This window comes from Haliotis rufescens, unplaced genomic scaffold (assembly GCF_023055435.1).
Source record: "Haliotis rufescens isolate VD_foot unplaced genomic scaffold, xgHalRufe1.0.p SCAF_12, whole genome shotgun sequence".
Lineage (NCBI taxonomy): Eukaryota > Metazoa > Mollusca > Gastropoda > Lepetellida > Haliotidae > Haliotis > Haliotis rufescens.
In genome coordinates, this window is record NW_025963802.1 from 25,470,440 (window position 1) to 25,493,865 (window position 23,426).

General features: G+C 39.7%; 1 protein-coding gene across 8 annotated transcripts in view; it reads right to left on the minus strand.

Moving 5' to 3' along the window:
* LOC124113358 (prominin-1-like) overlaps nt 1–22,490 on the minus strand; it is a 589,013-nt gene extending 566,523 nt beyond the window's left edge. For 4 of the 8 annotated variants that reach the window (XM_048393445.1, XM_046473655.2, XM_046473654.2 and 1 more), the window contains exon 1: nt 21,276–21,413. The gene's annotated coding sequence lies outside the window, so the exon portion shown is untranslated. Of the gene's footprint in view, nt 1–3,596; nt 3,607–21,275; nt 21,415–22,418 lie in introns of those variants that run through there. The other 4 variants (XM_046473656.2, XM_046473657.2, XM_046473653.2 and 1 more) reach the window with 3 other exon arrangements.
* Between the last annotated feature and the right edge of the window lie 936 nt (nt 22,491–23,426).

Below are 23,426 nucleotides of genomic sequence, written 5' to 3' on the forward strand. Positions count from 1 at the left end.
ATAACAGATTCGAGTAAACCTACTACACACCTATTATATCTCGACGCCAACAATTTGTGTGAATGGGCTGTAAGTCAACCTTTACCCTCAGGTGGTTTTGAGTGGGTAGACAATGTTGATGTGAATAATATTCCCAAAGATTCTGATAAAGGGTAGATACGAGAAGTTGACATAGAATACCCAACAAACTTGCATAAACATTAAAATAGTTATCCCCTAGCTCCTGAAAGACTCATCATGGTCAATAGAGACTGGATGTTTTAATATCAACATAACTTGATGGGCAATACTGAGTTAGCAAATGTAGAAAAACTCATACCAAATTTGACTGATAAGAGTGAGTGAGTATGGTTTTACGCCGACTTATAGCAATATTCCAGCAATATCACAGCGGGGGACACCAGCAATGGGCTTCGACGTGACGAGCGAACGCTTTAACCACTAGGCTACCCGACCGCCCCTGATGGATAAGACAAAAGATATAGTCCACTATAGAAATCTCCAGTTATATAATATCATTAGGTATGAAACTATGAAAAAATACAGAGTTATTAAGTTTGAGCAAACGAAATCGATAGAGCCCTATATAAGGCTGAGACACAGATTTAAGAAAGATGGCTACTAGAGATTTTGAAAAGAACCTATACAAGCTCATGAATAACTCAGTATTTGGTAAAACTATGGAGAATCTAATAAAGCGTGTTGATGTTAAATTGCCTAGATCTCGTGAGGAAGAAAGAGTTAGTCTAGCTTTTAATAGAAGTAAGATATTTGATAATGACTTCCCAGCATTACATATGAGGAAGAATAATATAAAATTCAACAAACCAATATACGTTGGTATGAATATTCTAGGCTTGTAAAAACAATTTATGTATGACTTTTATTACAATGAGCTTAAGAGACAACATGCTGATAGATGCGAGGTGTTATATATACCAATACAGATTCTTTGTTAATTGAAATACAAGCAATGATGCGTATAAAGATATGGCAGTGAAAATAGATATGTATGATACAAGCAATTACCCAAAAGATAATCCATTGCACAGCATATCAAATAAAAGGTATTAGGTAAGAGGAAGGATGAGAGTGCTTAAACTCCTATTGCTGAGTATGTTGGATTAAGACCGAAGATGTATTCTATAAAGCAATCTGACAACGACAAGATAAGAAAAGCTCAATGTGTTAAGAAGTATGTTGTAAAAACGCATATAAAACGTGAACAGTATAATGCGGCATTATTCAACGATAGGACATTCAGACATGACATGCATACTATTAGATGTGATAAACACAGGATATATGGATTAAGAATGAATATGACATCATTATCCCCCTTAGATACAAAGATTTGGATTGAAAAGGATGGTATAACTACCTATGCGTCTGGCTACTTAGGGAGGTAATACTTTATCCTTGGAACTATGAGCAACTCTTCTCGCACAAAACCTCTACCTGGCCCATCTTTAAGATAATATAAACAAGGCTCACCTTCTTTCATAACCAATCGACTAATGTTATATATCTTAAGATACCAAACTGGATCAGTTGGCCCCCTCGGAGTTCACCAGGCTGGTACAAAATATTTTATACTTTCTCTATCTGCTTTTAATAGCATCGGATGAGTTCTTACCAAATAACCCAATTACTTCATTATTTAGTGCTGATACAACGGCTAATAATCGGGTTTCCCATTCCATCCTGAGCATAGTGGTGTCTACACAAGCATTCTGCTAATGTTTGGTTAAATCTTTCAACAAAAACTTGACTATGATGGGCCTCGCTTTTGCCACGCCTGATTATGACGCCGTGCTTTGTTATTAGTTTAGTTACTAATCCCATAAGCTCGCGTCCAGGATCTACTTTTTAAGTGTCCACGTTTATATATGCGACCCTCATATTCAGTTGAATCTTTTGAGGTTAATGGTTCATCTTCCTTTACTGACTAGCTACATCTACTACAGTTAAAGCATATTTATATATTTTGCGTCTTACCTTATCACGCGGAAGAAACAAAAGGTCAGCCTGATGAACTTCATTAAATATGAATTTTATTCCTCGGTATATATCGTGGCAAGCATATTTGCCATATTGCATGTTTCTTTAACCAATCCTTGACAACATCTTTAGATTTTGTATTGCTCCTTTACCTGTCCAGTATCCCCTTGGGCTATAGTAAATGTTATTAATTATTAATTCATATTGATGTTCCTTTAATACAATGAAAAATTGCCATTTAGATAATTGTTCACATAAATGAACGATTACAATCAAGCAAAAGAACTTGGGAAAGCTGACGGGGCATTTATGTGCCGCACCAGAATTATCAAATGGCAAGAATTACCGCAAGGCATACATCTTATGTGGATGCCAAGCACGGTCAATTGTGTATGAGTAAAAATGATGACACAAATGATGGCATCTTGACACATGACTATCATTGGATCTTTATCACATAATTAATAAACTAAAGACCCCCATGTAAGCATTGTCAGGGCCTGGACCTGGTCCAGGCGAGGTTGTCCAGCACCCCAATCATCTGTAGGGTTGCCCGCTTTACAACAGAAACCAACTGATCCATTCTGCTTTACAGCAGATGGTCAACTTGGCAACAATAGTTGCCCTCGCTCAATATTTGGCAATGGTACCTTACTGGCAGCGTTAGCTGCATAGCAACAGGGGATGCTTGGCAACGGTAGTTGCAGGGTATCGGACACGGTATTGGTAACATGGGTTGCTTGGCAACGGTGGTTGCAGGCAGCGGTTTGATGCAGGGCAGGAGTTACTGCATTGGGTTCCTTAACATGAGGGGGCACTTTTAGAATACAGTACCTCAAATTCTCGTGCATTCGTGACAAACTTATGCCATTGTAGGTCACGGAAACATGCGAGTGGTGACGAATACTTCTCGTGAGGATGATCTCTGCAGTCGGTCACGTGTCTCAAAGACATGCGACCATTTTGTGTGACTATCTTCGGAATCCGCGACCTTCGGGTTGTTAGCCTGACAGCTGACCGACTGAGCTACGCCCACGCTGTGAAACTAAGTGCGAATTTACCTAGTCATGCCTTCGACGTTATGGAACTAAACGAACAGGGCCGAAAAGGCGACGGACACTTACGAAGGTTACGGGTAGGCATGGTTCCTAACTCTAATGATCGTAAAGGGTTGATTGATCGTAAAGGGGATCCAAGGGTTAAGGATAGAGTTCGGGGCGACATTTGGATGTGTTCAGCGCCAATATAACATACCTAATAAAATATATTCCTCTGCAAAAATAATGAAAATTAATAAATCGAAAACATAATATACTAGTATGTATATTAGTTTCCATTCAAATTCATTTTAGCACCTTGAATTAAGAAAGAAAACGAAATATAAAAAAAATATACACATAAAAAAAGTTAAGCACCCCCCAGACATTTTCTGTACAGTAAGTAAGAATCACGAACATGATAAATTGGACAAAGTTTGAAAAACATTATGTTCGTAAAGAGCAATCATCTGAGAACAAACAAAACAAAACAAATTGAGCCAGAATGAAATTTTAATTGAGATATGGTTACCCAAACACCGGTACTGTTTTTACCACAACACGACACCTTCTATAAGTATAGAACCGCTAATCTGGGCCACCGCGTGCCCGGATGACAGCCTCGACCCTTCTCCTCATCCCTCCAGTCAGACGTCGGATCATCTCAAGGGGAAATAGCGCCCATTCATGATACAAAGCTGCTGCCAATTCATCCGGATTGTGTGGAAGAATTGCCTGCACTCTACGCCCAAGAATGTCCCAAATGTGCTCTAGGGGGTTAAGTTCAGGATTCATTGTAGGCCAAGGTAGAGTTGCAATGGCGTTGATTGCCAAATATGCAGAACAACAACTGGTTCCAGAACTTCCAGGATGTAACGTTCACCAATGAGATTGCCCCGTATAGTCACAAGGTCTAGCTTGCAATCGTGGAATATGCAACCCCATATCATCAAGGAGTCATCACCAAACGGAACAGTTGGTTTAATGTTCTCGGGGGTGTATGCTGTACCTTGATGCCTCCACACTCTCGTTCGGTCATCATTCACATGCAGCTGAAACCTGCTTTCATCTGACCAATGGATACATCTCCATGTTCTGAGGTTCCACCCTTGGTGTGCCAAACACCATTGTAACCGCAGTCTCCGATGACGATGTACCAGTAGGGGGCGTTTGACGACCGATGATGATGTACCAGTAGGGGGCGTTTGACGACTCTTTGGGCCTCATTCCAGCAGCTCTTAAACGATTCCGCAATGTTTGGCAATACAGACGCCTATGGGGTAACCAATTACGCCTCAGGTAGGTGCTCGTCGCAAATGGATTTCTTCGCACTAATCGCAGTAATATCCTGTTCACGTCCTGACGTCACAGGAAGGCGTCCTGTACGTGGCAGGTACTTTACTGAATTGGTTTGGGCGTGTTTTCGCTCTAGTCGGCTGATGACTGAGTAATGGTAACCCAATTGACGTCCAATCGCCTTGAAAGATATCCCTGCGGCATGCATACCAATGATTTTCCATCTTAGTGCTTCACATAATCTCCTTGCCATTTTCAGACTTGACGATGACACAGATCAGTTTCCAACATACCGTTTTTTGCTGAGTGCTAGGGGGGCATGATGCACGTGCAAAACACGGGGAAATTGGACGTCACAATCACGCATGAACGGTCACATTATTCGGACAAAACAACATTAATATCATAATTAGTATTGCCATCAACATTAAGCATTATAGTAGTGTATTATCATACATAATGTTAGGGAGTGCTTAACTTTTATTGATGTGTATATATTAAAAATAAAAGTGCTTTCATAAACTAGCGCTTTCTATAAAATGTGCCGCCCAGGGTATATTTAGTTAACAAAATATTAAAAACTCTCAACATTGCTTGGCTTATTCAATGACATTGCACAAAAGAGATGATAGATCACCGTGCCCCCTGACGTCACGGCATTGTTTTGCGGGTGTAACTGACAACAAAATACTATGTACTATGTCATAGGGTATTGTGACGTGTTTGAAAAGTTTGTGGTGCTGTCTTTTACAGTGCAACAACACACTACATTTTTATGTGGCTGTGAAAGAGGCGTGCCTTTTTCTAATGGAGAAATTCACCAATCTGGATTACAAATATCTAGACAAGAATATTCAGACATGGTGTCACATCCCAAGTGTTTTGTGACTTGGTTCAGTTTTGAGTCAGAGGAGCAGAAGGGTGCAAGAGGACTTGTGTTGATTTCAAACCCTTTTTATCTGCAAACTGTAAATGGAGGAGTGGTGAACAATGTTACTTCATTTTTCATGTGACTTACTTTTACTTTCTATTATGATATCAAAGTATAGATATATAGTTTCAGGTAAAACATATGGGCATATCCGGAGTAGAATTGCTTTTTCTTCATTAATAACCTTTTAATAACTTTGTCGAGTAACTGTAAAGCAAACGTGAAGAGAGATATTCACATTAGACAGCAATTGTTAAGACATAAAGTGTTTTGTTTCACTGAAGTATATTTGAATATGTATATATACTAATTGATGAACATATGTTGATCCTGATGATGTCATAACATGTATCTAATGTATCATGCTGTGTGCCATGTTACTGGGTAAAGAATAAAATATCAAATGTTAACTCTGTAAGTCTTGTTTATGAAATAAATAAAGCAAAACCTTTTCCATATCCAAAAGAAAGTAATATTGACATATTGACTGCTATGCATTGATGGTTATTATCCTAAGTCTCTGAACATAATTTGCAGAAATATGTAATATGACCTCATCCAGAAGTGTAATAATACTTCTACCACTATTATCTACACATAATTAATTAATGGAATCTTACGATTCCTTTTGGCTGCTAATAGTAAATACAATTTCAAACTTGTGAGCAGAATCTGAATGCAATGGGTCAATATTACTTATTCTAAGAGATTTTTTACTATATTATTACTGATGTAACCTTCACCAGACATTGTAAATGTGTTTATTACGGACTACCAAGGCAATACTAACGGTGTTTGAGAATTGTCACCCCTTATCTGATACATCATATGTATACAGTGATATCCAACAACGAATAGACATGCAATTAACCCACAGCTCACTATTTTGTGTAAACAAAAAAAAACTCCACCTGCTTGAAAAAAATAATCTCATCCTAAAAAAGGTCTCGACCGCAGTATTGCCATCCCTATCAATACAGAGTATTTCGGGAGCAAAGTCATAATAGACAGTATGCCTGTAACACTTATCTATTAATTATCATTTCAAATCTTTAATTTCAAGATGCCATATCATGCAAGTCACTGTGTCGTATACTTGGACTCCTCTTGCACCGCTGCATGATGTGATGAAACAGTTGTTGACTTAGATGTGAAATGCTCATTAAGCTTCCTTTATCCTTACTTAAAAAAACATAATAAAAAAACAAATACATAATCATACTTGTATTGTTTAAAGGACATGAATTATTGCACAGCGACAGGAAAGATGGAACCAAACTTTTAAAAGAAACTTTATCTTGTCTCACATATGTATAATGCTTTGCGTACATGTATATGAAATACACAAATAACGTCCACAGCATGCCCTAGAGCGCTTGCGTTCCTCGCCTACTGGCGCTGGGAGGCGAAAGGCATGGTACCAGTCCAGCACTCTCCAACCTTTTGGTGCAGGTCAAAACGGCCTCATATTAGAACGGCCTCAAAGAGCAAAGTCAAAATGGCCCAAGGAAAAGTCAAAACGGACACAACTTATAGCCAAAACGGCAGTGAAAAAAAATCATGACGGCCACAGCCCGAAAAAGTCAAAATGGACACACAGTAAAATAAAGACTACAAACTAAATTATTGTGTCACAATAAAAACAATGAGGATAAAAGTTTATTCATGTTTTCACAACTGACTTTTGACGTTTTTGTGGTCGTCTTGACTTTTGACTTTTGAGACCGTACTGGCATGAGGTTATTTTGACCACAACCACGACCTTTTCCCCCCATACAACATTTCTCTGCAGTGAAACGTTGCGCAATTTCCTTGAAGCGGGCATGACTGTCGAGGGGGATTGGGACAGGCCTAAATCATATTGATATGCTAAAAAATTGACCCAATTCCGTGTAGCGAGGTCTGCCTGTCGAGAGCTTCAGGAACAGGCCGATTGCTATGCAGGAAACGTTGATCCAGTTTCCGTTAAGCGAGATGTTAGCACTTTTTGACAGTGTGAATTATTAACGTGTCAGGCTACATGAGTAAACATATTACCATTAGGGAGGCCACACACATAGAGAAGTATGGTTCACAATTTAAAATAACAAACCCACTCACATTGTGGGTTTCCATTTTAACAATATCTGCATGTCTCCCTGTGCATATCCACTTTGATTATAAAATAATATTACAACATTGGAACTATTACTACATACTAATTCTGAAATAATATTAATAACTTTATCACTGTAGATATATTAATGTCAATAGTATCATGTATACCAGTATGATTGTGTCAACTTTATACCCAATGTTTCTTGATAACAATAACAAATGTTCTGGATTTCATTGTTGTGAAAACATATTACTAGTTTGTTTTCATAATATGTTCGCTTTCTACTTTCATATTTTATAAATGTTTAAACTGAAATATGCCATATTCTCATTCCTGATTCTGAAGGTACCACATGCAAAACACAATTTGTTTAATCTTCCGGGAAACACATTGCGCTTTGTGACAGTGTAGTTACTTTTTTCGATAGGTAGGTACGCTACAAATTTCTTTGCATCGTGTTGATCCTCTGGATCAGATTTATCTTGTGTATCCTCATCATCACAAATTATGCCACGAATAAGAAGAAAATAAAGGAAGGTATTGTGAGTTTGGAGAATGGGGTCAGTTGTTCAGTTTTCAATCAACCATCAAGACTGAAATCAGCACATGAAACTCCCTTTAATCCTTCAGAATGTCACAAATGCCAGTCATCATTGTGTATGCCCGACATGGGAATCAATGCACGCCTGAACTCGACCTTGAGAATAAGATGTGATACGTCTGATCACAAAATATGCGATTCAACGCCATTCTTCTAAGAGGGCCTGGGCCTCTAATTTGATGGTCAAGGTTATCCCGCAAGAGTTCTCTATAGGTGGTAAATCTCGTGATTGTGCTGGCAAAGGCAAGATGTTGTATGGGGTCTTGTGTTATCTTGTTGAAACATGGTCTGTCCCGTTCTGTTCTAGTACAAAAGGGTAGAGAGATTGGTCATTGTAATGCTGTCAAGTGATATTTCATTCCAAAATCACCTGCGACATATGCTGTATTACAGGATTAATGATGCCGCATTGACAGAGCTACAGATGCTGCATTACAGGAATAATGATGCCGTATTGCGGGACAAATGATGCCACATTGACTAGGATGCAGATGCTGACACCTTCAAACGGTTCGACATCTTGAATGCAGCAATGATCTCCTTGTCGGAGGATAAAACAAATTCTTCAATCTGCCATGAAACAATTGAATCTGCTCTCTCCTGTGAACAGGACTCTTTGCCAGTTCCTGCTCTACAAGCGTTGCAGTGTCAGTGTTACGTTTTGTAGTAGTCTGTCAGCTCTAATATTGAACCGACGCAGACATTTGGACTCTATCCGGCGACTGACAGCAGGAAAACAGCCCCATCTGATGATGTCACAGTGATAATATCGGTCCTCAGATGGAGGATACGCATGTAAAGTCTGAGTCTGCCTGGATCATGCCATGTGCCTGGTGACTATCATTCGTCCACAACCCAAACTCCTTGCAACGTGAACATGCGTTTCTCCTAGATCTGTCATACCAACAACCGGCTCTTTCTGTTGTAGGGTTAATCTTTGCATGCTACTGGCCAACGGTTTTGGTGTGAATGAACAGTAAATCGTTCCTATATCCATGTCCTTGTAGTTTGACAAGCTGTACGTGCAGCCACAGATTCTCAACAAACAAACTTTCATTACTCAGCAAATTGTTTTGGTTGTGTTTGGTCGATTGATTCTCAACAGTTTTGTAACAGTATTCGGGGTTTGGACCCAACGTGTCCAAAGTTTAATTTGGTAATGGTTCTCCATCAGGTTACATCAAAAGTTATGTTATTGATGTCCATCATCCACAATCTTAGTAATTGAATTTTTTTTCTTGAGCAGCTGTGAGTACAAACATGTCAAGCTGACCATTTTTTTGCCAATCGGAAGAATATTGCAAACTTGACTTTTCCTGCACATGGATTGTCAATTACATTACATTTTACGGTTATATAAATCGATCTAAAACATTGGCAATGCAGTTAAGTTACATGTCGAGTATGTCGAGTAATAGTTTCATGAGGCAATGTTGTGTAGCCTTACAGTTGCAACTTTAGCTTTTGGCATATAAGAGATACGGCTGTTTTGTGAAACGGTTTGGTGTGATTTATGCTGCGTCGTATTTATGGGAGAGCCAGAGTTGTACCTGAAGGTCAACAGAGTTGACGCTGGCAGCTTTATAAAGTGCAAGGGACAGAGCGAACAAAGCATCAGGCAACAACCCATCGCTATTGGGATGAAATCCTACACTACAGACACATGTTCCTATGAAGAGCAATGCTGGCGTGATCTTTTAACACGACCATGTTAGACAACATACACGCAGCAGTGTCGTAGATGGAACCACTATGACCAGTATGCATGATGAGACTCGCACGCGGTACGAGTTGAAAGCGCAAGCCAATTAAAACTGTGTTCAATCTTACCCCACTTATTTAATATTACTAAACTCATGGGCAAACTGACTGACTGATATAGGAGATTTAACGTGCGCTTTCCGACTGTAGCATATTTCGCACACGGGCCTGGCCGGACCATTTAGTGTATTCCGAAAAGGGTGAAAGTGGTGTGTGCAACCCAAGAGGGGGCTTTTATCGGTTGCTTATATTGAATTTTTGGAATTTTTAAATTTGGAAAAAATGCCGAGGTGGGTGGAGGAGGGAACTAAGGGTGAGGTGGGTGTTTGTATGTTTATTGGATTTTGGATTGGTAGATTAATTAGTTTTTAGATGCGCTTAATTAGGTCTGTTTTAATTAGGAATACGCCTAGGGCCTTGAAGTTTTCTAGTTTATTTTGAGGGTTTAGTATTTCATCGAGAGCGGGAACCTTATTTAGATTGAGGGTGGTTTGTAGTGTGGTTCTGTGTGTTTGGTAGTGGGTGCAGTGGATGAGTGCGTGTTCTGTGGTTTCGGGTTGTTTGCAGTGGGGGCAGTTGCCTGTGGTGCAAAAGAAAGTATACACTTTTAAATGAATACCCCACTCAGACACAGTATACTGACTCCTAGCCAAACAGTCCTTGTTTTAGCCCCTTAATGCCAGACAATATAACAACAAGAACGCCTTTGGGTATGACGCCGGTGTCCCGGTATAAACTCTCCCCCGTACAAATTCTCCCCCCGGAGATTTTATACCGGTACAGATGCTCCCCCGGAGAATCTGTTCTGAAATAAAATCTCCCCCGGGCGGATATGTTTCGCGCCCCCCTCTGTATAAAGTCTCCCCCCTGATTATTCGGTTTGTTGCAATGTCTTTAAGTACTATATTCTTTAAATAGTTATCTTTAATGTAAGGAGGGTTACTTTAAAAAATAGATTATGAAATATGGTCATAATGAATTGATATTTCAGCATATTTTATTTGGTAACTGTACCTTCCATCCTAAAATAATTATAAGACATAATCATACCAAACAAATTTGAATGAAATGACTTAACGTAACAAATACATGTACGGTTACTGTTGTAACAGAATTCAGAAATCTTATTAATCCTCGCAAACATTCGGTTTTAACACTAACTACGTAAAAACTGTCAATATATCCACGCGCGCCTCCAGCCCAGGCAGTCCGTTAATACTTTGACTTTAGATCTAAAATATATTCCTTAATACAGGCTACGATATGAAAATGGTATCAGTGTAATATCCGTGGCTAGAATATCATGGTGCAAGCAGGTTTCTGTTAAACATACAACATCATAACTATCTAATTCAGCACTGATAAAATCTACTTTGTCTTTAAGACTGCGTACGTTTAGATATATAATCTTTAAATCTGGACTATGCAAAGGTCCTGGATTCGGATGGATATCACCGCAGCAGAAGAGAAAAAGTAAAACTAAGAATGATAATCGGAAATTATATAAGCAAAGTAACCCAAAATATAGAGAAATGTGTATCATCTTCCCGAAATGATTAGCATGTAGAATAGATTCAAAAACACCCACTATCAGCCTGTATTGAACAACATCAACCGGCATCGACAAAGCAAAGTGACCATGTAATTGTTACAATCGGGCTGGCGGTGAATCTGAGAAGGGATTCATACGTTATATACAACTTAAAAAAAATATGATTGTGAAAAACGAAAGGAAAAGTGCATTAAGCATTAAGTTTATGAATAATCAGCACTGATTTTGACTCCATAAACTGTCATAAAGTATTCATAAAGTATCAGGGGTCATTTCAACTTGCAAAATGATTGACATACCCCTTTATAGAGCGAGGATTGGGCTGTTTTCCCACCCGATTGACTGATATTACAACATTCACATGGTTTAGAACGGTACAATGAATGGTAAGCATGCAAATTACACTAATACACGATATTTCATAAGAAAACATCATATCTCCGTTAAAACATATGCATAAAACCAATATTTATGAGTCTACATATTGATATAAGACTTTATCACTGTATCCAATTCCAAAATTTTAGATATAAACTTTCGGACAGTTCAGTTCACTTACTTACTTACTTTGGAGATTTAACGTGCGCTTTCCGACTGATGCGTATTTCGCACACGGGCCCGGCCCGGCCATTTACTGTGTTTCCGAAAGGGGCGAAAGTGGTCTGTGCAACCCAAGAGGGGGCTTTAGGGGCTGCTTATATAGAATTTGGGAATTTTGAGATTTGGAATAGATGCCGATGGGGTTGGGGAGGAGAACTAAGGGAGCTGGGTATGGTGGGTGTTTGTTTGTTTATGTGATTTTGATTTGATAGGTTATTGTGTTTTTAGATGGGTTTTATTAGTTCTGTTTTTATTAAGAATACGCCTTAGGCCTTGAAGTTTTCTAGTTTATTTTGTGGGTTTAGTATTGCTTCTAGAGTTAGAGCCTTGTTTAGATTGAGGGTGGTTTGTAATGCGGTTCGATGTGTTAGGTAGTGTGTGCAGTGGACGAGTGCGTGTTCTGAGGTTTCTGGTTGTTTGCAGTGTGGGCAGTTACCTGTAGTGTGTTTTTTTATTTTTTTAGGTGGTTATTTAGGTTGGTGTGTCCTGTTTGGAGTTTAGTGATTACTCTGTTGATTCTTTTGGATGGATGGAGAATTTTTGGTTTGGTTAGTGGTTTGCTGAGCACTTTTTTGATTTGGCTATTTGAGTTTAGATATAGGTTATGCCATTTTTTGTGATTTTTTGCTTGTTTACACTTTTAATTTCTGATTTTGAGATGGGTAAGTTTAAGCTTATTTCTGGGATTTTGAGGGATAGTTTAGCTGCTTTATCGGCGTTTTCATTACCGTATATTCCTACGTGGACGGGTATCCACAAGAAGGTTATTTGTTTGCCTGCCTTAGTTAGGTCGTTGGAGCTTTTAAGTATTTGATTTATTGATTTAGGTCGGTTTTTGGTATTTTTGTTTTGGAGGGCTTGCAGTCCACTTAGTTCTGCCGTGAATATTGATTGGTTGTTTGGGAGTCGGAAGGATTGTGTGGTTTTAGTTGGTTGTGTGGTATGGACTCCGAAACCTGTGTGTTTGGAGGTCGGATCTGAGGATCCGTCCGTGTAAATGTGACACCAATTTGGCCAATTTTCGTGTATGTATGCTAGTCTGGTAGTTTTAGCTATGTTTGGGTCGGTTTGTTTATTTATTTGGCTAGCTAGTGTTGTGTCTATTTTGGGTATTTTAAGTTTAGGGGTGAAGATATTTGATTGTTTGCAGTTTTGTTTAAGATTTTTAATTTGGTGTTCATTTAGGTAGTTTATTATTCTTTGGGATATTGGGGTAAGTAAGGGGTATTTACGAGCTAGAGCTTGGTTTTTGGGGCTGATGTTTTGGTTTATAAGGTTTTCGATGAGAGGGTTTGATTGGGACGCGGCCCAGAAATTTAAGCTTAGCTGTTCCCTGCGTAGACTTAGTGGCATTTCTCCTGTTAGGGCCTGAAGTGAGGTGTAGGAGGTGCCATGTTGGGTGCGTGTAATTAGTTTGAGAGCCTTATATTGTATCAAGTTTGTTAGATAGAGAGTTGTTTAGGGTGTTGTATATGGCGCAGCCGTAGTCTAGTTTTGATCTTATTAGTGATATGTAGAGAGAGAGGAGGGTATCTTTGGATGCTCCCCAGTTAGAGCCAGTTAGGCATCTTAGGGTGTTTAGGTCTTTACTGCATTTAGTTGTTAGGTTTTGGATGTGAGCATCCCAGGTGAGATGTTCATCGAAAATAAGTCCTCAGAATTTGGTTTGTTTTTGAAATTTGATTGTTAGATTGTTTAGCTGGAGGATTGGGGAGGCGGGTTTCATGTTTTTATGTTTGAATACTATTCCTGTTGTTTTTTCTGAGCTAAGAGAGAAGCCCCATTTGTCAGCCCATTGTTGTATTTTATAAAGAGATTTTTGGAGTAAATTTTGGACCATGTTCATGCTTTTAGTGCGGATCCAGATGGCTCCATCATCCGCGAATTTTGATGTGTTTACTTTAGGGGATAGGCCCTCGAATAGATCGTTTATCATTATATTGAAGAGGGTGGGGCTGAGGATACTGCCCTGTGGAGTACCATTTTCTAGGGGACATTGGTCCGATAGAGTTTGGTCTATACCCACGGTTATTTTACGATTGTTTAGGAAGTCCTGGATGTAGTTTATTATCTGACCTTTGAGTCCTATTTTTTTAAGTTTTTGTATTTGCCCATCGTGCCATACCATGTCGAAAGCTTTAGAGAAGTCTAAGAAGATGCCTGTGGTATATTGTTTATTTAGTTGTCCTGTCTTAATATCTTGTTCTAGTCGGGCGAGGTTATCTAGGGTTGAGCGGCCAGGAGTGAAACCGCTTTGACCTGGGTTTATGATGTTATTATGGGTTAAGTAATGTAGTAATCTATTTTTAGCCATTGATTCCATTACTTTACATAAGTTTGAAGTTAGGGATATTAGTCTATATGAGTTAGCTTGATTAGCTGGTTTATTAGGTTTAGGGATTGGTATGACTAGGGCCTGTTTCCAGGGAGTAGGAACCTGTCCGTTTAGGTAGATGAGATTGTATAGTTTGAGTAGTGCCTGGAGTAGTTTTAGGGGGAGTTTTTTAATTATTTGGTAAGAAGTTAAGTCTAATCCTGGGGCTGTGCCCTTTTTCCTGTTTTGGATTACGTAGAGGAGCTCCTCCATTGTGTAGGGTTGATTTATTTCTAGATTGTTATTGTTTGGTTCTTTTGTGGGTTTGTTTTTTGTTTTAAGTTTATCTTGGAATTTTTTACTGAAGTTGGTGTTACTGCTAACGGCCTAAAAGTGGTTGGCGAGATTATTTGCTTTTTGGGCGGGGTTGGTTTAGTTGTCAATGTTAGGGTTTTTTTAATGTCGTTTTAAGCCTCTGATGGCGTGGATTTTGCGCCAGACCATTCTGGCATCTGTACGGTTATTTATACCTTCGCAGAATTTTTTCCAGTCTCTACTTTTGGCTATTTGGACTAGTTTTTCGTGCCATACCATGTCGAAAGCTTTAGAGAAGTCTAAGAAGATGCCTGTGGTATATTGTTTATTTAGTTGTCCTCTCTTAACATCTTGCTCTAGTCGGGCGAGGTTTATCTAGGGTTGTGCGGCCAGGAGTGAAACCGCTTTGATCTGGGTTTAGTGCCTTAAATACAATCACACTGCCTCCCAATGCACATACCCTAAAACTAAATGTAAAAAATGCGCACAAACAGACTGCCCAGGCACATGCACACCCTGGTGCATCCACTGCAAATCCATCCAACACACTTCACTTTCAAACCAATGCCCACACAGACACACACTCACCCAGCAGGCCAACAAACACATAAACACAGACACGGCCAAAATCCAAACATGAAAATTTGCTACACCCGCATACAAACCACTCCTCCCTACACCACACCCAAACACCATCCCACAAACAAACACCACACCCCATAACCGACAGCTCTGTCTGGGGCCCCTACCGAGAAACCGCACCCACCTCACACACACACAAGCAGCCACTCAACCAACCACGAACCCTCCCACATCTCACATAGCCAAAACATCAACCCCCGCATGCAAAACAAACCACAAAACGACCGCCACAACACGACCCTCATCCAAGCACCCTACAGCCCACATGGCAACAACACTCCCCCACAAGCAAGCACAACAACAAAACACAAACACTAAGAAATCCACAGCTACACCCATCCCGCAAACACCTACACAACCCTCCACATCACATGCCTCCCCTATGGAAACTCAAACAGCTAAACCTAATCTAACCGATGACCAAGATTTCCTCCACTACTGAGGAAACAATAGACACTACTCCAACTAAAACAAACCAAACTTCCCTCTCAGCCCCAAAAAGGAAGAAAAAACTAAACCGCAAAACTCCCCAACCATCTAACACCCAAAACCTAAATAACCTCACCTTACTCCTAGTATACATGCATAGTCAAAACTCACCAAAAGCTAGCATGAAATCCTTTAACAAAGTAGCTTTCAATCTAAAATTAACCCATCTTCCCTTCTTCCTCTTTAACCTCCATCTAAAAGAAGTCACCGAATAAAATAAAAACTAAAAACTAAATCACCAATCACCAATCACCCGAACCCAATAATGGAAGGACTAAATATTTTTCAGTGGAACGCCAACGGACTCACCTCCCACGGCCATGAACTAAAAACTAAATTTAAACTAAAAAAAGGCCCTCACATTGCTTGTATCCAGGAAACCAAATTCTCAAAAAAATCCAAATTCACACTACCTAACTACAACTCAGTTAGAACTGACAGAGCTAAACCAAAAACAAGAAGAGCCGCAGGAGGACTAATCATATTTACCAGGGACGATATAAATAACGAAGAAATAAAAATAGACACGCCAAACCTAGAAGCCAACGGCATTAAAATCACATTATATAACCGAAAAATAAACATCATAAATATATACCACTGGGCGGAACAAAAAGTCCAACCTGAGGATCTTATTAAACTACTCAAAATAAGCGATAAATCTACTATATTCCTAGGAGACTTTAACGCTCACCATCCTACATGGAGTATAGATGATAAAATAGATAATCATGGCAAATTAATTTCCGAATGGATACAAACAAACGACCTAGTACTCCTAAATAACAACCAACCCACGAGGTACGATAAGATAAACCAAAAAATGTCGGCTATCGACCTAACCATATGCACCGCAGATCTAGCTCAAAGTACTCAATGGGAAGTGCACGACGTCCCGCTAGGTAGTGACCACTTCCCCATAAACATAACCATAGGAAATACAAACGTACCAATCCAAACAGAAAACCAAGAACCAAAATTCCATTACAATAAAGCTAACTGGGACAAGCATCATTATTTTCTATTTCGTTTAGAAATAGAAAATAATGATCCAGAAACCTATTGTTGAAACCTAACAGACTATATAATAAACGCAGCCAAAACCTCCATCCCCTTCAAAACATCTAAGACAGGCTAGGCAAACCCACGGTACCATGGTGGAATGATGAAATAGAACAGACTAGACGAAAACGTAAATCAGCCTTCAATAAAGCAAAACGCGACTACAAACATCTAAACATAGCCCACGAACAAAACCACCAGGTTAAAAAACTAGTCCAACTAGCCAAGGTATAAATAACCGTACAGATGCCAGAATGGTCTGGCGCAAAATCCACGCCATTAGAGGCTTAAAACGACATAAAAAACCTAACATTAACAACTCAACCAACCCCGCCCAAAAAGCAAATAACCTCGCCAACCACTTTTCGGCCGTTAGCAGTAACACCAACTTCAGCCAAAAATTCCAAGATAAACTTAAAACAAAAAACAAACCCACAAAAAAACAAAACAATAACAATCTAGAAATAAACCAACCCTTCACAATGGAGGAGCTCCTCTATGTAAACCAAAACAGGAAAAAGGGCAAAGCCCCAGGATTAGACTTAACTTCTTACCAAATAATTAAAAATCTCCCGCTAAAACTACATTACAGGCACTACTCAAACTATACAATCTCATCTACCTAAACGGACAGGTTCCTACTCCCTGGAAACAGGCCCTAGTCATACCAATCCCTAAACCTAATAAACCAGCTAATCAAGCTAACTCATATAGACCAATATCCCTAACTTCAAACTTATGCAAAGTAATGGAATCAATGGCTAAAAATAGATTACAACATTACCTAACCCAAAATAACACCAACTATTGAACTGCATGGCAAGTATTTATAAAACGACTGGGGGAGGAAATATTCTGGGGGGAGATTTTATTTCTTTCGTAGGGTGGGGGAGAGTTTATTTAGAGAGGGGCGGAACTGTACCGGTATAAATTCGCCGGGGGAGGGGGGGGGGGGGGGGGGAGATTTTATTCTGGGGGCGAATATATTTCGTGACACCGGAACCGTGTGTCCCGAGGCCCGTGCGTCGACAGCCAATCTGGCTTCTCACTGCCTTTCCATTAGTACAAGTATATCCTGTTATAATATGATAGTGAATGCATTTACTGAATTACATACTACATTATGATTGGACAATATATGCCATGAATATTATATAATTGCATTTGAATGGACATGAATAATCTGACTTTACCTGTTTGACATTTATGCTTATATATAGCTGTATAAAAATATGGTACAATTGAAAATTGGAAATAGTATCATACATAATTTTTGTTACTGTTTCGTCAAATTTGGCAATGTCCTCCACATATCTATCATAAACGTTTTGCAAGCTTTATTAAGGCAGTGAATGTTGTAACCTTGATCAAGCAACTTCTGAGCAAGAGTTGTATGACGCTCTTTGAAATCTGGGCAGAAAGCAGCCTCGATTGCATCTCAAAGGTTGTGACATGTAAACACCAAAGGCTGCAGGAATATTGCTCGACATAAATAGAAAGTTGACTATTGTCATCCCTCTTGTCAAACAGTCTTGTGGAGTGTGTTTTGTCACTCTGAATCTTTATGCATAGATCGAAATATGAAACAGTTGAGGCAGTCTCACTTGTCTCCTTTACTTACCTCCAGTTCAGGTGCGTAAATCGGTGCAAGGGGCTTAGCTATATGATGGTTATTGAACGATTTCAGATCATAGATATACCTGAAGCTTGAGTTAAACTTCTTGGTGCATACCTACTGCTTGCCTTAATGTCTTTCCCCAAAACTATATATAGACTTTTATCAATGAGAAAGTCCAGCATTTCACATGTTGTTTTCTCAGTATGCTTCAGGAGGCATTTGCTTTCATTTTTGACAAATTGCCCTGAACCTCTGTTGGTAGAATTGTTCTGTATCTATGGTCACCACGTTTTGTACAAAGGTTCCACCGATGAAGGAATAAATTTTTCCCTCAAGTTTGTCATGTGGGATAGTGGTGTAGAAAGTTGAAAAATCAAAAGTTTTGACGGAACTAAACATGGTTCGTTTCTAAGATTGTAAAAAGTCAAGCAAATCATTTGAGTTTTTGAGAATGCACATGGTATTCATTACGTGAAATCCAATTCCGAAATATAATGACCAGGCCCTGAACTAAACCTGAAGGAACTGACCCAGGCACTGTACAAAGAATGGCAGAGGATCCAAATCATAAACATCAGACGTCTGATCAGCAGCATGGGCAGTCTCGCGAATGTCATCCGTGATAGGGGTGGACACTCCAGACACTGATGGTAGTCAGTGGTGATTCCTAGGTTGACAATCATCGATTTTCACTGCCTAATGTTATACCTCGATTCGTGGTGTGGGCTGGGTGCTGTCTGATGCCAACGTTGTTTTAGAGTGTTTCGCCAATACATCGGTACTGATTGCTAGTGTCAGCTTCATAATTTGTGGCGTTTTGTTTGTCAATTACTACTTTTTGTCGTGTTTCCCACAATGATTCACTCCAGTCAGTCTTAAATAAAGTATATACCCGAAAAAGGTGGGTGGTGCTTAATTAATGATGAGGTACATATACTGAACAACAAAAGTTCGTGTGACATTGAATAAGATTTAATGCAAAGTTATATTTTTTACCAAATCTGAAACAATTTCGGTTTGCAACAGATAAAAGACTCCCGTAAGTGTTCAAATGGTTTAATTTGCCATACTGACTTCAGAAAATGCGTGATTTCATAAAAAACAAACACGTGAACATGAACATGTCAAAATGTCAAGTTACAAATCAATAGCGTGTGTGTCCACCTCTGGTTGCGTGGCAAGCAACACATCTTAATCTCATGGAATGGACCAGGCGTCGCACAAAGTCCTGTGGGATATCTGTCCATACCTACTGGAGCATGTTTCGAGGTTCCTGGAGTGTCTGTGGAACATGTGGTTGACGTCGAAGGCGCCGATCCATCTCATCCCACATGTGCTCGATTGGTGAGAGATTAGGGGAGCGAGCCGGCCAGGGGATGACATTCACGTTGTTTTGTTGAAGAGAATCTTGAACAAGTCGAACAATATGAGGCCGGGCATGATCATGTTGAAAGGCAATGCCTGGGCCATGACGACGCAAAAACAGTAGAACAACAGGGCCGAAGATCTCGTCGCGGTAGCGCTGTCCATTGAGATTTCCCTCTACCACTATCAAACGGGTCCTCTGTCTTGCTGTAATCCCACCCCATACCATAACGCTGCCGCCCCCGAACCGATCTTCTTCCATGACACAATGATTGACGTAACGTTCACCTCGACGTCGGTACACTCGAATCCGTTATTCGCTGTGGCTGAGGTGAAAACGAGACTATTCAGTGAATAGAACTTGTCCCCACTGCATGGCCGTCCAGCGTGAAGCTGTCCGAACCACTGTAGACGTGCTTTACGGTGGTGTCAAAATGGGACGTCTGGCGGGTCTTCTGGCGACACTCCCTGCACATCTGAGGCGACGATGTACGGTTTGTGAAGATATTCGTCGAAGGCCAGGGATGCTTCTTGCAGTCACTGTTGCTGGCTGGAATCGATTTTCGTAGGTGTGTTGTTTAAATCCAGTTGTCTTGTCGATTATTGGTTACGCGTGACCTGCCACTCCGAGGATGGTCTCTGACTGCATTCGTCTGTTGCCAACGTTGCCATAAACACCAAATGGTGTTTCTTTGGACGTTAAATTGTCTTGCAACATCACGTTGAATCGATCCTGCTTCAAGCATACCAAGGGCTCGCAAACGCTCATTTTCGGACAGGCGTGGCGTTTCGTAATGTTGAATAATTGCGTAATTTTGTTGTTTTTCTGAGTGGTTGTTGTCAGCACAATGCTGAACAATGCATATGGCATCCCGTTAACGCACATGTTTTTATACCCATTCTTGGGTAGTGAAATGCATGGGGCTTGCATAAAAGTCAACTTTTGCATGGAATGCATGCCTTTCTGTAGCAATTGCGTTTTTGTGACTTGATTCCATACATGTACTACAATATTGAAAACCAAACTTTACTTGTTTGAAAAATACACTAAAATATTGGTGTCACAGGAACTTTTGTTGTTGAGTATATATATTGTTCGGTAATTCAGATTTGCCAGATGTATTAAATTCAAAGATTGAATCTGTCCAAGATTAATCTACCCCAACAAATTGCCATTGTAGCTTATAAATCTTACATGTTTTACACCACAAACATAAAAAAATACGTTGTGCTTAAATTACGTGTTTCTACCTTTGTTGAGCTAAACAATCATATTAAATATACACTGGACCAAAAAAGGTTAGCAAATTGTAACAAATCAGCACACAATTAATATTTTTGTAAATATAATATTGATGTATATATTGCATCTGAATCAAACAAAACCCATCAAAACGCCGCTAAATGGTGATGTGTCATTGTTACAGGCTCTGGGAGTCATTTGTCAAGAAAGGGGTGCTACAAAAAATATCAGTAACATGTAAAGGCACCACATATGTTGGCAGAATATGGTCCACATGGAAGAATACCCCTTTGAGCACTCATACTGAGCTAGTTCAATGATGTTGTTGTTGAAATAGTGAGTGGACTCACCTGTAATATGAAGCGTCTGCCACTCTATTGTAGCAGTTGAAACGTTAGCTTCGTGGAACAACCGGATATCTTTAGGTAATACCTCACAAACCCAGGACATATTTGTTGACCCCTTGACTGTGGTAACTAGGAAGTTCTCACGTTTTCGTAATACACTTTTGATAAGATTCCGTGCAATACTATAGCCGTCCGCACTGAACCCTTCAGATCTCAACAAAGTACGTCTTTATCTTTCTGCGACTACCGTTGTCATGATAAACAAAGTTAATCGGCAAATCTCTTCGCGGGGGTCGATCATATATCAACGGAGGGCAACATTAGAGTTTTTTAAACGGCCACAATCACGCCTAAGCCCGTGTCGGGTTAGAGATATTCACAATTTGAATATCCAGTTCTCGTCATAATTAAACGTGTATTTTGTGGAATACAAATGTATTGAAGAGAGGGGCGTCAAAAAGTAACAACATCAACGCAAGTTTACATCTGCAACAACACACCGAAATGTACGTTTTGATGGGTTTTTGTTTGTGGTTATCTACAAAGAAACTGTTTTGTTTATTTTTTTTTACGCGAAGCATATATCCATACATGGCACATCTTCGGCGAGGGTTGTCAGAGCGTACCTCAACTTAATGATATGAATACAAGCAAGAAAACACAGGTACATAATTATAAGAAATCTCTGATAAAAGCAGAGTCCATAGTAATATTCCGACTGTATCATAGACATGTATTTTATGAATCACTATCAAATATTGACGATACCAGGTGTTGGTGAAAATGTGAGCCTGTCCCTCATACAAAAATACAAAGTCAGGTGTTCACCTGAATAAAAACAACACGGGAACACATGATCCTGCCTGCTGACACATCAATCGCCTGAAAAAATATCATTTTCTTACATAGATATCCTCCATTTACGTTTCAGAAATGGTTTGTTTTAGGCGCCAGTCATAAAATAACAGTAGTGATTGAATATGTCCCGCTGGCAGTCGATCACGCACTGTGGAATCATCTTAACCATAGTAACCAACAGCAAAGTAAAGGGTTGGTCCTCGAGTTATACTGATAATATAAGACAACAAACATATTGTAGTCATCATATGAGTTAAACATAACTAAAAGCATTACAACATGCCTTACCTTCAACACGACACGTCTAACAGGTGAAGTCACGTGATTGTGTTGATGTCATTGATTGGACGAGTACGTGCGTCACACAGGTAGGATCAATACATGTGTAACGATAAAGGCTACTACAGCCACAACAATATAGAATGGACACTTCAGTGTAAGGTCAAGTACACACAATAGTCATTATTTGCACAGAACATATATCACAACCATCATACTGACTGTACCCGTCCCAAATAAAACCTGTTTTGTTAAGCCCAAATTACAATCAGGCGAGCCACATTTCCCTTGTCGCATTCAATATGCACAAGCAGATAGTGGTATTCGCGCATAGCAATAATGCATGCCATTATGTCTGAACACAGTGTATGTTGGTTGCGTGATTACAACGGATTAAAGCTTCAAAAGACATTCTCAAAAGGTACTGACACGTTATGCGTGCTCAGTTGCTGTCCGACGAATTGAAAAGGCAACTAAAGAGGTTTGGGCAGACTCTGTGTGTGTGTGTGTGTGTGTGTGTGTGTGAGAGAGAGAGAGAGAGAGAGAGAGAGAGAGAGAGAGAGAGAGAGAGACACACACACAGAGACAGACAGACAGACAGACAGACAGACATACAAGTAACAGGGAGGGTAGAAGTTAAATTGGGGGGGGGGGGGGGGGGGGGGGGGGCATTGATTACTTTGAATTCCAGAGGTAAAATGACATGGAATCGATGTCTATAAATTATGTACACAAAGCAGGGCCGCCAAGAATAGCTAGTAGTGGTTTCCCGTTGAGCATGAGAAAGGGAAATGTGATAGTCCCAGAAAAAAGCAATGGGTTTAACCTGTATCAGAACATTCATGCAGGCTTATGTACAACATACAATAGTGTGAGGTTCATGTTAAATTTGTCTGTTTGTTTGTTGTTTAACGCCGCGCAATATTCCATCTATTATGACGGCGATCTGTAAATAATCGAGTCTTGACCAGACAATCCAGTGATTGACATCATGAGCATTGATCCACGCAACTGGGA